Source organism: Haematobia irritans, chromosome 1 (assembly GCF_050003625.1).
Source record: "Haematobia irritans isolate KBUSLIRL chromosome 1, ASM5000362v1, whole genome shotgun sequence".
NCBI lineage: Eukaryota > Metazoa > Arthropoda > Insecta > Diptera > Muscidae > Haematobia > Haematobia irritans.
In genome coordinates, this window is record NC_134397.1 from 103696379 (window position 1) to 103710006 (window position 13628).

Below are 13628 nucleotides of genomic sequence, written 5' to 3' on the forward strand. Positions count from 1 at the left end.
TGCCACCACTTGTATCCTTTCTTTTTCTAGGGAAACCAGAAGGTCGTTTATAGCAACATTCCAAAGAAGAGGTGATAGAACTCCTCCTTGAGGAGTGCCTCTGTTCACATACCTTTGTATGTTTGCTTGTCCTAGTGTGGCTGAAATGCGTCTCTTCATTAGAAGTTCGTCTAACAGCCTAAGTATACCTGGATAAACATTCAGAGTTGTCAGTCCATTTAATATCTAGCTCGGATGGACGTTATTGAACGCCCCTTCGATGTCTAGAAACGCCACGATTGTGTATTCTTTGACAGATAGTGAGCTTTCAATAAAGCTGACTAGTTCATATAATGCGGTCTCAGTAGACCTGCCCTTCGAGTATGCATGTTGTCGTTTCGAGAACAAACTTGAATCGATGCTAGTTCTAAGATAAATATCTATCATCCTCTCCAGAGTCTTTAGTAGGAATGAAGATAAGCTGATTGGTCGGAAATCCTTCGCATTCGAGTGAGAGGCTTTTCCCGCTTTAGGTATGAAAACGACTTTTGATTCCCTCCACTTTCCTGGAATATATGCTAAGTTGATACATCCTATATATATCGCCGACAACCAGGGGATAATTCTGTCAGCCACCGCTTGTAACTCCGCCGGAGTAATTCCATCACGCCCATTTTATTCTCGATTCCGATACAATTTCCTCGATAGGAAACGATTTCCGGGAAAACGTGTGTCCAATAGTACCTCCAGCGTCTCCTCACTGGACATTGTCCAATTGTATTTTGTATTTGTATTTATTGAGTTTGGTTCCTGCACAACAAGACTCAAGGTCCTATAATTTACAGTAAAGGCATTTGATTGTATGCGAACAGATTTATATCATAACAAAATTTAATAAAATTAATTTAACCAAAACGAAATGTAAAATTATCGTTTAGTTAAGATAAATGAGTGACACATGAGGTAAAAAGAAATGATTGTTTGCTACGAAAATAAAAAGCATAAATAAATAAATAAAATATCAAAATTGAAAGTTAACTTAAACAGGGTCAATTAATAAACGTTTCTGGAGATTATATGAATCTTATTACCAATTAAAATACAAAATATAATTATGATAAGTACAATGAAAAGAAGTGAATGGATAGTGTAGTTTACTTATTATTGTGGAACATGTCAATATTAAAGAAAATATATAAAAAGTTTTCTTTTGAATTGTGCTCTGCTTGTAATTGTCTTTATATTTAGTGGTAGGTTAGGTTAGGTTAGGTTATGTGGCAGCCCGATGTATCAGGCTCACTTAGACTATTCAGTCCATTGTGATACCACAGTGGTGAACTTCTCTCTTATCACTGAGTGCTGCCCGATTCCATGTTAAGCTCAATGACAAGGGACCTCCTTTTTATAGCCGAGTCCGAACGGCGTTCCACATTCCAGTGAAACCACTTAGAGAAGCTTTGAAACCCTCAGAAATGTCACCAGCATTACTGAGGTGGGATAATCCACCGCCGAAAAACTTTTTGGTGTTCGGTCGTAGCAGGAATCGAACCCACGACCTTGTGTATGCAAGGCGGGCATGCTAACCATTGCACCACGGTGGCTAGTGGTAACATGTTCCAGAGACGAATCGCATGGATGAAGAATTGCCACTCCGATACAACATATCTGTGACGTAGTTGGATAAAATTACCAGTTCTACCTGATGCACTAAAGCGTAATCTATTAAATAGATGATCAGGATCCTTGTCCATAATAATCCTATGTAGAAATACTAAGACACGAATTTTCAGGTAGTTCTCAAAATGGACCCCCAATATTCTGGTTGAAAACGGAGTCAGATGGGCATACCTGTTGAGGCCGAAAACGTATCTTATAATTGCATTCAATTTCCGTTTGCTCCTAGCATCACAACTAGAAAAGATTTCGCACCCATACGTCAATACCGGAATTAAGTAGGTCTTCGCCAAGAGCAGTTTGATTCTCAGTGGTAGATATCTCTGTGTCTTCCAAAGAGTTCTAAGAGTGGCAAATGTCCTGCCACAGATCATGGTTATATGGTCTGACCACGTTAAAGAATCATTAAACATGATGCCAAGATTCCTATACTTTCTGACAATCTCAGTAGGTTCATCATTTATATGAACGAAGGGAGTTAGTGACAGGCGATTAACACGCTTTTGGATTACCAGACACTTGGATTTCGTCGCATTGAGGGACAAGCCGTTTCTCTGCGCCCATAAGTTTACCCCTCGCAAATCCTCATTAAATCTCTCTACACATCTATCAAACTCCTCTGGGCTACTGCTTAGGTAGATTTGAAGATCATCCGCATACATCCGAGATTTGGAATGAGTTAAGACTTCCGGTAAGTCATTCGCATAGACAGAAAATAGTAATGGTCCTAAGATAGAAACTTGTGGAACACCTTGTAAAACTGGCAGTGCCACAGATCTATTCCGACCTGAACATATTGCGATCTGCCACTGAGATATGATGCTATTAGGCTTGAAGAGAACACCGAGAAGTGCATAAATACTGACAGTTTCTGTTGCAGGACGTGATGATTAACCGTGTCGAAAGCTTTCGAGTGATCCAGCAGGGCAAGTAGTGCGATATCACCATTGTCTATACTCTCTCTTATGTCCTCAGCCACATCCGTCAACGCTGAAGTACAGCTATGATGAGCTCTGAAACCAGATTGTCGATCTGATAGAAGATCATTCGGTGTTCGAACACTTTCGATAAAAATGGCAGAATAGCAATTGGTCTATACTCGGAGTTCTTCTTCGGTATGGGTATTATCCTGGCGATTTTCCAGCGATCAGGAAAGATACTCCTAGTAATAAATTGATTAAATACGTATGTCAAGTAAGGTATCAGTTCAGGCAGAAGAATCCTAATAAATCTGGGATCAATGTTGTCTGCGCCGACTGCATTGGACTTCACAGACGGGAAGCTTCTGATGACATCAAAACGACTTACACATTCAAAATTGAAAGATGATTCGATCGGAGTATTCGGTGTATCATAATATGATTGATCCGCAGAAGAAATTGGGAAGGTGGAAAACGTTTCGTTCAGGGAATCAAGATCGATAGATGGATCAACAGTTCCACCACACTTGCCAATACCAACATCCTTTAGAGTCTTCCATGTCTTTCCCGAACCTAGAGCATTCCCAAACATTCTTTCGAAGCTCCTACGTTTCTCCCGAGAGATCTCCCTATTCACAGCTCTACGAGCAGCACGAAACTCGTCGTGGACTTCAGTAGTCTTGAGGATTTTCTACTGGGCGAACCTCAAATCCCTTTGATCGATCAGTTCCCTGATACGAGAAGTGAACCAGCCATTACCTTTCCTCCTTACTGTCCTGGTAATCATCGGTACGGTCATGTCAAAGAGCGATGTTACATTATCCTCCAAAAATGCTAACTGATCATCGGGGGAATCGATGCGGTATATAGATGACCAATCTATAAGAAAAAATTGTTGCCTCAGAGCTGAGTAGTCAATGTTCCTAAAATCCCTGTAAGAATAAGTGTCAGTTCCAAATGGAACAAATATTCTATAGGTCAAAAAGATCAAATCATGCTTCGAGAAGAAAGGTACCGATAGATGATCATAGTGGAGAATATTGTCTTCAGTAGACACTACGAAGAGATCCAGTAAAGTGTTAGCAAATTGCGTGAAATGTGTCGGAGTGTCAGTATTTATAACGTATAGACCAAGAGCTCTCATATCTCCTACTAATTGTTGGTTCGCAAGAAGATTGCTGTTAAAGTCACCTGCTATCACAATTTCATCGAATTGTGTTGAAAAGATTTCCACTTGCCTCATGAAAGGGTCCATATCGATATTACTTCTGGGTCGGTATACACTCCCAATAAGAACTGTCGGATCGAGAGAGCAAAACTCCAAGAAAATGTACTCTATTGATTCGATGCCGTCGGAAGTAAACCTGGGCTTGCAGTTTAAACCCTTCTTCACGTAAATAGCTACTCCTCCTGCAAAACCTTTACGATCTACTCTAAAAATCTCATAACCCTTCATCGACACCATCATATCGGTAATTGAGTCATCAAACCAGGTCTCGGATATGCAGACTATATCAACTGGGGATCCCTCGAAGATATGTCTGAACTCGTCCATTTTCCTATACAGGCTCTGTGCGTTAATATGACATAGTTGGATACCACTATGCTGACTGGATAATATTTTAATCATATTTGCAGTTCCATTCCTGGACCATGATTGAGTGTTATTGGATACACTCAACATCGGTTAGAAATGCGGAAGTTATACAAGATTCAGAGCACAGTTCAACAAGGCCAATAATTATTAAGAAAGTAAATAAATTAATTATAAGTAAATTACACTTTACATTAAAATTTGTGATATTAATATTAGAGAATTTAGAGCTTAGAATATAATACCAATTGCCTCCGATGTTTTAATGAAACCTGGAGCGGAGATCGTGGATGCTAGCAGCTTCCGTAGTCTGGAAGCCTCGGACGTATTCTCAATGCTGCTGCAGTAATCATTCCAAGAGTTATGCTGAGCCTTTCTCAGTTCTCGCTTGTATCCTCTCAGATTCTTCTTGTAAGCGTCCCAATCCACAGGAGCTCTGGTGGACTTTGCTTTGTTAAAGAAGCTTCCTGCACGATTTCCTCATATTACCTAACTCCGTAGACCACCATGGTGGTCGATTTTCCCACTTGGCTTCCATCTAGGGCATGCAGCTTTCAGTGAAATGTTGAAGGCCTTAGTAATTCTCTCCACTGCGTGTTCGATAACTTGCACAGTGCTCATATTTGTCTCTGGTATTTCCGGTATCATCATATTGAACGATTCCCTATACCTATTCCAGTCATCTTTCCTAACATTTGGCGGAAATATGGTCTTGGTGTTATGAACATCAAATTTGAAACTGATGTAGCGATGATTGAGAAGCTATGTTCACTTAAAACCTGTCAATCAGATATCATTTCATTCAAGGTTGGGGCATCTCCTTTATTGCAAACTATCAAATTAGTACGCAAAATAAACTCTAGGAGTGACTCTCCTCTTGTATTAATGTCACCACTTCCCCATATACTATGATGTGCATTTGCATCGCATCCCATAATGAGTTTTGTCTTTGTTTTCAATGACTCCTCAACTAAGGTGTTAACGGCACATGGAGGCATCTCCCTATCATGTCCCATGTAGACCGAAGATACCCAATATTTGCATTTGGCTATTTCTAAACTGGCAACGACAGTATCTGTATTGCACATTGAAGGAAGCAGAAACAAGTTGAGCTCGTTTTTAGCAATTATACAGGCTCGATTTACATCATTACCAGTATACTGCAATAGTTTGAACCCCGGAGTACTTAATTCACATATTCATTTGCCCACAGAGGCCAATTTTTTGCTCCGATTTAGTTGAAATTTTGCATAGGGAGTGGAATTAGCGTGCCAAATTTGCTTGAAATCGGTTCAGATTTGGATATATCTCCCATATAAAGCTTTCGCCCGATTTACACTCATATGACCACAGAGGCCAATTTTTAACTCCGATTTAGTTGAAATTTTGCACAGGGAGTAGAATTAGCATTGTAGCTATGCGTGCCAAATTTGGTTGAAATCGGTTCAGATTTAGATATAGCTCCCATATATATGTTTTTCTGATTTCGACAAAAATGGTCAAAATACCAACATTTTCCTTGTAAAATCGCCACTGCTTTGTCGAAAAGTTGTAAAAATGACTCTAATTTTCCTAAACTTCTAATACATATATATCGAGCGATAAATCATAAATAAACTTTTTCGAAGTTTCCTTAAAATTGCTTCAGATTTAAACGTTTCCCATATTTTTTTACTAACATTGTGTTTCACCCTAGTGCATTAGCCGACTTAAATTTTGAGTCTATAGATTTTGTAGAAGTCTATCAAATTCTTCCAGATCGAGTGATATTTAAATGTATGTATTTGGGACACACCTTTATATATAGCCCCCAACACATTTGACGGATGTGATATGGTATCGAAAATTTAGATCTACAAAGTGGTGCAGGGTATAATATAGTCGGCCCCGCCCGACTTTAGACTTTCCTTACTGGTTTTAATTAATAAATTAATTGATAGAAGTAACTTTTTAATCAAGATACAAACATAAAGGAACACTCAAAAAAATGTGAACTCTCTTTTTCACTAAAGCCAATTTAACTTTATTTTAGTTCATGGAATTATTGTGTTTGGAGGAAGTTTCCTTTACTCTAATAATTTTTGTGTACGTTAGTTAAATTAACTAAAAAATGTACAAAAACTTATACACAAATTAAGCATAAAGATTTAATAAATTCATATTTCTCACAAAATAATTCATTATTTCTTTAAATTAGTAATTTTTACTACAAATGCGCCTATCATGAACTTCGTATGTCACTAAAGACATTCTTGCAATTTGGACTCCAATTTTTTCCTTCAAACTACAAAATTATGTCTAATAAATTTCTGGAATTTTTCAAAAAATATTTACTTATTTTTGTGATATCGGCGTGATGCCAGCGTTTGTAATACTGTCTAGTTAAAATTTTATAAAAATATTCAAAATTTTCACAACACTGAGAAAAGCATGTCAGGTTCTAAAGATTTTGTCTTTACTTTAATAATTTTGGTATTGATTCCAAGCCAAAGAAGAGGAGAATACAAGTGAGGATACTTGTAACACACAATTCTCTTTTAAATTTGGGTTTTATGTAATTGCTTCTAGGAAGCAAATTTTACTTTTTTTCACCTTTTTCTTCATATGCCATTAAAGTTCTTTAAAAACGAGTTAACGAAAACCTTATTTTCCAAATTCAGACTCGACTTCCAGTAGAATTTATGCTATGTTCTAAGTAAAAAACGTCTTTGAAATAAAGTGTTGAAAACATGTCCTATGTTTGTACGATTTTTGTAGTCAAGATTTTAAAGAATTTTTCTGAAATATTAAAGTCATGTTGCCATTACCCAAAAAAAATTCTTTCATGTTATAATACCCATTTTTAAATCAAATCACCTAATTATAAGAATAATGTGACTTCATTGAAAAGTTTATCGACTTTTTGACAAGGAAAAGGCTTTATATTAGAGAAATGTGTCTTCTATGTTAAGCAAAATTTGCATTTGTACTTGAGTGACATGAAATCTTTGGCCTCACGACAATATTTTTTTCAGTGAAATTAACCAAAGGATTTCTTCCTAGTTGGTTCACTGTTTTTACAGTATATGGAAGTAAACGATTGATCATTTTTAATTTTTTAATTAAAAAGTTAAACCGTGATATGCACATATCTGTCATCTTGCGTATATATTCCATATGCCAGTCAGAAACTTAACTGCTGAAATTGTTTCAATTAGAGTTAACCGGAGAAAATATACTTCAATTTTTCTTTCTGTTAACTTGCAGTTAAAGCCTAACATAGCTACATGAACATGGCCGTAAGTCAGAAAGTAATTAAAATTAGGGTTTAACTAAAAAATTAATTGAAATTTGCTAATGAAACCAATTAATTTTTTAATCAAGTATTTGTTTATGCCCTATAAAAACTGTGATTAATATCATCATCATTTTCGTGATTGAAGACATTTTAATCTAAAAATTAATTGGATCAACTTATTTGGTGGTTGAATCAGAATTTCTCTTTTTTTTGTGTAGGCAAAATTATAAAAAAGCTTGTATTATTACTAAAACATTTTTGATTTTAGGTTTTTTAATATATAAATATACAATTTCATTGCAGGTGAAAATATTTGGTATAAAGTTGTGAAAACTTTAGCTGATTTCAATTGCGAATTAAGTGACAAAGCTATTATTGTTACTGATATAGGTGCAAATATGAGTTGTGTTCCTTTACGTACTACTAATTACTACTTTTACTAGTTTTTACTAGAAACCGTTCCTCAACCCCAAAAAATAGTAAAAGTAGTAAACAATTTTAAGAGAACAATGTCAAAATGCATGTCTCTTTTAAAATTTTTTTACTACAAGTTACTCGACAAATTCTTTCGAGTAAAAGTTGTAGATATGTCACGACAAAAATAATTATTTGTTTTCAAATTTTCCAAACTAAAGTAGTTCCAAATCGCTTTTTTTTGGAAATAAATCTGTAACTTTTTAATGGATTAAGGTATCATCATAATTTTTTCTTTGTGCCAAAGCTGAAATGTTTTTCTCTATATTTAGAGGTTTGTAGGTCCCTAGTGGATTCACGGGCTGGTCTATAGACGTTGGAAGTTGGACACCTCGGATGTATGCAATTTAGTGTTACTTGGCAAACGCGCAATTATGCACCGATTTTCATGATTTTTGCTTTGCTGGATAGAACTTATAAACTACCATAAAAAGATTGTGTATGTGTGCGAATATATCTAATATTTGCGAGATAGGGCCTTACAATTTATTTTTTTGCAAAATTTGAACAAAGTGGGGTCTGTATTTTGAGTCTAGAAGTACAACATTCCTTATAAAATTCTACGTATTCTGGAGGAAAATTTTGTGCACCTTTATGCTTTAGATTTAACGTGTAGACTCCACAATTTGGAATTTCAAAACAATGCCGAACCAATACCACTTGTTTCGAAAAAAGTACCAAAACATTGACCGACTCACACCAAATTCGGCACACCCTTTAATGGACCAAAAGTACCCCTACGTTTTGAATTTCATGCAAATCGGATAAAAGTTTTAATGTCTATGTCATGAAGACCCCAATTCGGGGGTCGGTTCATATGGAAGCAAAATCGAAACAGGCCGAAGTAGTCACATCTTCAAAATTGACCTGCATGTAGAAGAAAAACGTGTCTGTTAAAATTTCAGCACTATAGGTTCATTATTGAAGGAAGTAGCCTGATTCCAACAGATAGCCAGACAGAGAGACATCGTCTTATAATTTCTCCCTGATCAAGACTATATATACTTTATATAGTCAGAATTCGTTATTTGTATGTGTTACAAACGGAATGAAAAACCCCACCTTATAAGATACTGATAATATGCGCTATTACTCTACTTTATGGCCCAGAAGCCAGAGTTTTAGTTTGATTAAAAATTTTGCAAAGGAGTACTTTTTATAACAAAGTAAAAACCATAGCTTCTTTCTATCGTAATAAGGATTTCAAAGTTTCCTGCAAAAAATCTGCCATTTGTCAAAAAAAATTCGATATAAAAGTATTTAATTTACCTACATGTTTTGAAAATATTTATTCAAATCACAATGCTTCTTTTATTTTTTATTTGACATTTTTACAATTTTTACTATATTTTCGTTCCTGTACATTTAACAAATATAGAAATATGAGAGGATTTTCAATATTTCTCTCTTTTACTACTTTTTACTACGAGTAAAGTAAAGGAACACACCTATGATGGTTTCAGTATTTCGTGCGTGCAACCACATCTTTTGCATTAATCATTTGCTAAATAATGCCGTTGAAAAATCAATAAAAGAAACACCAAATATCGCAGAACTTTGCACCAATTGCACAAAGCTTGTCAGATACTTCAAAAAATCTGGTATTAATTCAAATCTACAATCTACCTTAAAAAGTTTTTGCCCAACACGCTGGAACACTATTTTCTATTTATTGAAATCAGTACAAAAAATTGGGTTGATATAATTTCTACTCTGCAAGAAAAGAATGAAATGCATAGAATTAATAATATTAATTTGAATTCCATAGAAGAGGTTGTGCAAGTTTTGAGTTCATTTAAAGAAACGTCGAAAAAGCTTGAGGGTGAAAACTACTCGACTATGCACTGGGTATACATTTATATTCATAGGCTAAAGAAAATTTGTATTAGTAAGGAAAATGATCTGGATGTAATAAAAACTTTAAAAGATAACCTGACGCACTATTTAAACGAAATAGTTCTTAAAAATATGACCATGTTCCATAAAATAGCACTGTTTCTCTTTCCGCCCACAAATAAACTAATACAATTTTCGGAAAGCGATAAAAATATAATAAAGACTGAATGCAAAACTTTAATGAGGAGCTCTGGAGAGAAAACGGGTGTAGAAGGCGATGATACGCATACCGCATCTAAAATATCATCATTCAATTTAGATCTGCTATCCGACTTTGTACAAGAGTCAGCGGCGTTGAACTACGATGATAAAATTGTGGTGGCACTCCCACAAACTGAGTTCCCATTACTATACAAAGTAAGCTGCCAATTACTAGCTACCCCAGCAAGTAGTGCTGCATCCGAAAGGACTTTTTCAATGCCTAGAAATTTAATTTCAGAAAAAAGGTCTGCCATTGGAACCAATTCAATTACCGTCAACCAAATAATGTTTCTTCATTCAAATATTAAAAACAAAAATATATATGATGATCTAGAAAATTTAACTTAAAACTTTTTGACTCAATTAATAATTTGAAACCTTAAATCTAACCAAATGAATTACGTTATATTAGTTTCATAATTATTTTACTTTATTTTCCTAAAATAAAAAAACATGATATAGTCATAGTATATTAGAAATTACAATGAAATTGTTAAGTTAATATATATATATATATATATATATATATATATATATATATATATATATATATATATATATATATATATATATATATATATATATATATATATATATATATATATATATATATATATATATATATATATATATATATATATATATATATATATATATATATATATATATATATATATATATGTATATATATATATATGTATGTGAGACGCATACTTTGGCGACAGTAAAAATTTTACATTTTTATTACATACATGCGTAGACAAGAATATGTATCATACATGTATTTCCGATTTTGGTCCGATTTGCATGATTTTCTTTCATATATTCTACTTCTTATATGGAAGGCATACTTTGAAACACATATTATGTTTTGCGTACATTTTGGCGACAATCCGTTACTTGGTTGTGTTGCCACATGTTCACATTTCGTTCCGTATTTTCACCCGTTTTCACAGGGTGTTTCATACATTTTTATTCCACTTTCTATACAGGACGGTTCATACGCTCCTTTTTTCGTATTGGATTCATGTGTAAGTAATGAATTTCGACGCCAGTTTTGGAAGTAATGAATTTCGACGTCAGTTTTTTTATTGAGAGAAAACATCAAGTACTTGTCTCCATTAAGAAAATTTCGTCTAAAATTATATCAAATATATATTTATACTCCATTTTTTATTTATAGGGTGGTACTTTGTTCTGTGTTGGCTCTTTTTCTAAAGATTACCTATCAATTTTTAAATATTAAATTGAGCGGAATCAATGTTTTAGATCATTTCCATGCAAGCCATGCTAAAAATATACTCATTGTCATACATATTTTTGCAGGGTTACTTACGAGTTGTGGTGAAAAAATCGAAGATACACAAAAAATTTATGATTAAATCAGGAAAATAATTGATCTAATTAGTTTTTTAATTGAAATGTCTTCAATCAAGGAAATGATAGTATCAAATTTATTGTTTTAAATAAATTTTTATTTAAAAATTAAAAAAAAAATGTTCCATTACTTTCTTGCGAGTTTTTTTTATTTAATTTTTAATTAAAAATTTAAAAATTTTCAAACATTGGCATAATTAACTTAATGTTTTTATCTTGATTGAAAAGTTAAGTGTTTCAATTAATTTATTAATTGAAAATTTCAACTTCTACTAATTTTCTATTGGACAAATTTTTATGATATTTTTTTCTGTATACAGGTGAGTACTATGTTCGGTTTTTTCACCAAAACACTAAATTAAGAGTACAAATATATTTATGTAGACGATTATATTTTGATGGAGTCTTGCTAAATAATGGATGGAAAAGATCGAAGCAATTGATTGCAAATAATTTTATATTTCTAAATTAGTTAATTAAAAAAAGTACCCGTGAAAACAAGCTGGTTTTCAGCTTGAAAACGGAACATAGTACTCAGCTTAATACCAAAAATAAGGTCAATACTAAGATCGTGTTTCTAAACCCAAATTACAGGTGCAAAAAATATTTTCTAATCAAAACAAAACATCGAAGAAATTGTCCAAACTATCAAGTCCAAAAATTTTTTCCCTACAACATAACATACACTAAGCGAAAAATAGTCGAGCTATTAGCTATTTTTATCTTTAATAATGGACCGATGTAATTCGTTAATACAACGACTGTAAATGTTCTTTCCTTTACTCAATGAATACCAATTGTAAATATTGCGAATTTTTTTATATTAACCTGCGAAACACCGCTTAGAACATTTTATTTATTATTTAAAATAATTAATTCTAAACTAAATTTTACTCAATTAATGCGTGCGTTTGTATCCAACTTTAACAGGAATACGTAAATTCTCGATAATACTACACAGAAAAAAGGTAAACTATATTATAGGTAGAATTTAATATCCTGGAGTACTTTTTAACTGCACTTCACGAAATTACATCCTCTCATAGAAGACAAATTAACTAAACGAACAAAAATCATTGGCGCCAAATCACGACCTTTTTAACCATAAAGTAGTTCGTTCTTACTAGTTTTGGGAATCACATGAAAATTTTCTTCTGAGTTAGTTCATATTGAACTTATATGTACGGTCAATGAACTATATACCAACGATTAGTTCATAAAATATTTGAGACAAAAACGGAAAATTTCATTGGGCTGTGGAAAATTTCGAAAAAAAATAATACAATTTAATTACAAATATTTTTGGGCAATAAAAATAAGTTAAATTTAGCGTTAGTTTAACTACGTAATTTTTTACTGTGTAATAATTCAATTCTTTAGTGTATGTCCATACTAAACTTTTAATGTGCATTATTTTGAAGCCCACGTTTTTAATATAAATTAAATAAGAAGGAATCACCCTGTAATTGGTGAATCTAATTCTACTTCTTGGAGATATGTGCCTTTGAAACTATTCTATAAATAGAACACATTGTATGTATTTGTGTACAAATACACATAATTATGTATGAATGGTAAACAATGGCAAACCATATTTGGTTGACATTAACCATGTTGGTAGTGTGGCTCGGTGGCTAATTCATTCATTTTGTAAACTGATGGTACGTGGTTCGATCCTCCGTCCGGCCGATATATTAAATTTTTTGAATATTTCTAAATTCTAGTTAATATTTCTAAATTGTTTGTTATTGTAGAAGATAAAGTGCAAAATAGGTCATTGGTCTTCCCCCCATGCGCGGTGAATTACTTTTGACTCACTTTTAGTGTGTCATACCAACGGCCAAGGATCACATATAATAATTAATTTCTATATACACTGAAAAAATTATTGTCGTGAGGTCAAAGATTTCATGTCTTCAGAATACTAATGCAAATTTTGCTTAGCACAGAAGACGCATTTCTCTAATAAGTTTTTTTCCTTGTCCAAAAGTCGATAAACTTTTCAATAAAGTCGTATTGTCCTTATAATTAAGTGATTTCACTTAAAAAAATGTTTGGGCTAAGGTCAACTTGACTTTAATAATTCGGAAAAATTCTTTAAACTTAATAAAATTGTCTTAAACATTGCATAATTTCTAATGGAAGTCGAGTCTTAATTTGGAAAATAAAATTGTCATCAACTCGTTTTTAAAGGTCTTTGGTAGTATATGAATAAAAAAAGCTGAAAAGGCGAAAA

At 33.3% G+C, this 13628-nt stretch overlaps 1 protein-coding gene and 1 long non-coding RNA gene across 14 annotated transcripts in view; both read left to right on the forward strand.

Annotated features, from left to right (window-relative positions):
• The window catches only part of LOC142221528 (synaptic vesicle glycoprotein 2B-like), a 935546-nt gene that overhangs the window by 365171 nt on the left and 556747 nt on the right, over positions 1-13628 (forward strand). The window lies entirely within an intron of this gene.
• On the forward strand, positions 8010-8388 carry LOC142221533 (uncharacterized). Its single transcript, XR_012718097.1, has 2 exons — positions 8010-8134; positions 8191-8388. It is a non-coding gene; the product is annotated as an uncharacterized LOC142221533 (long non-coding RNA).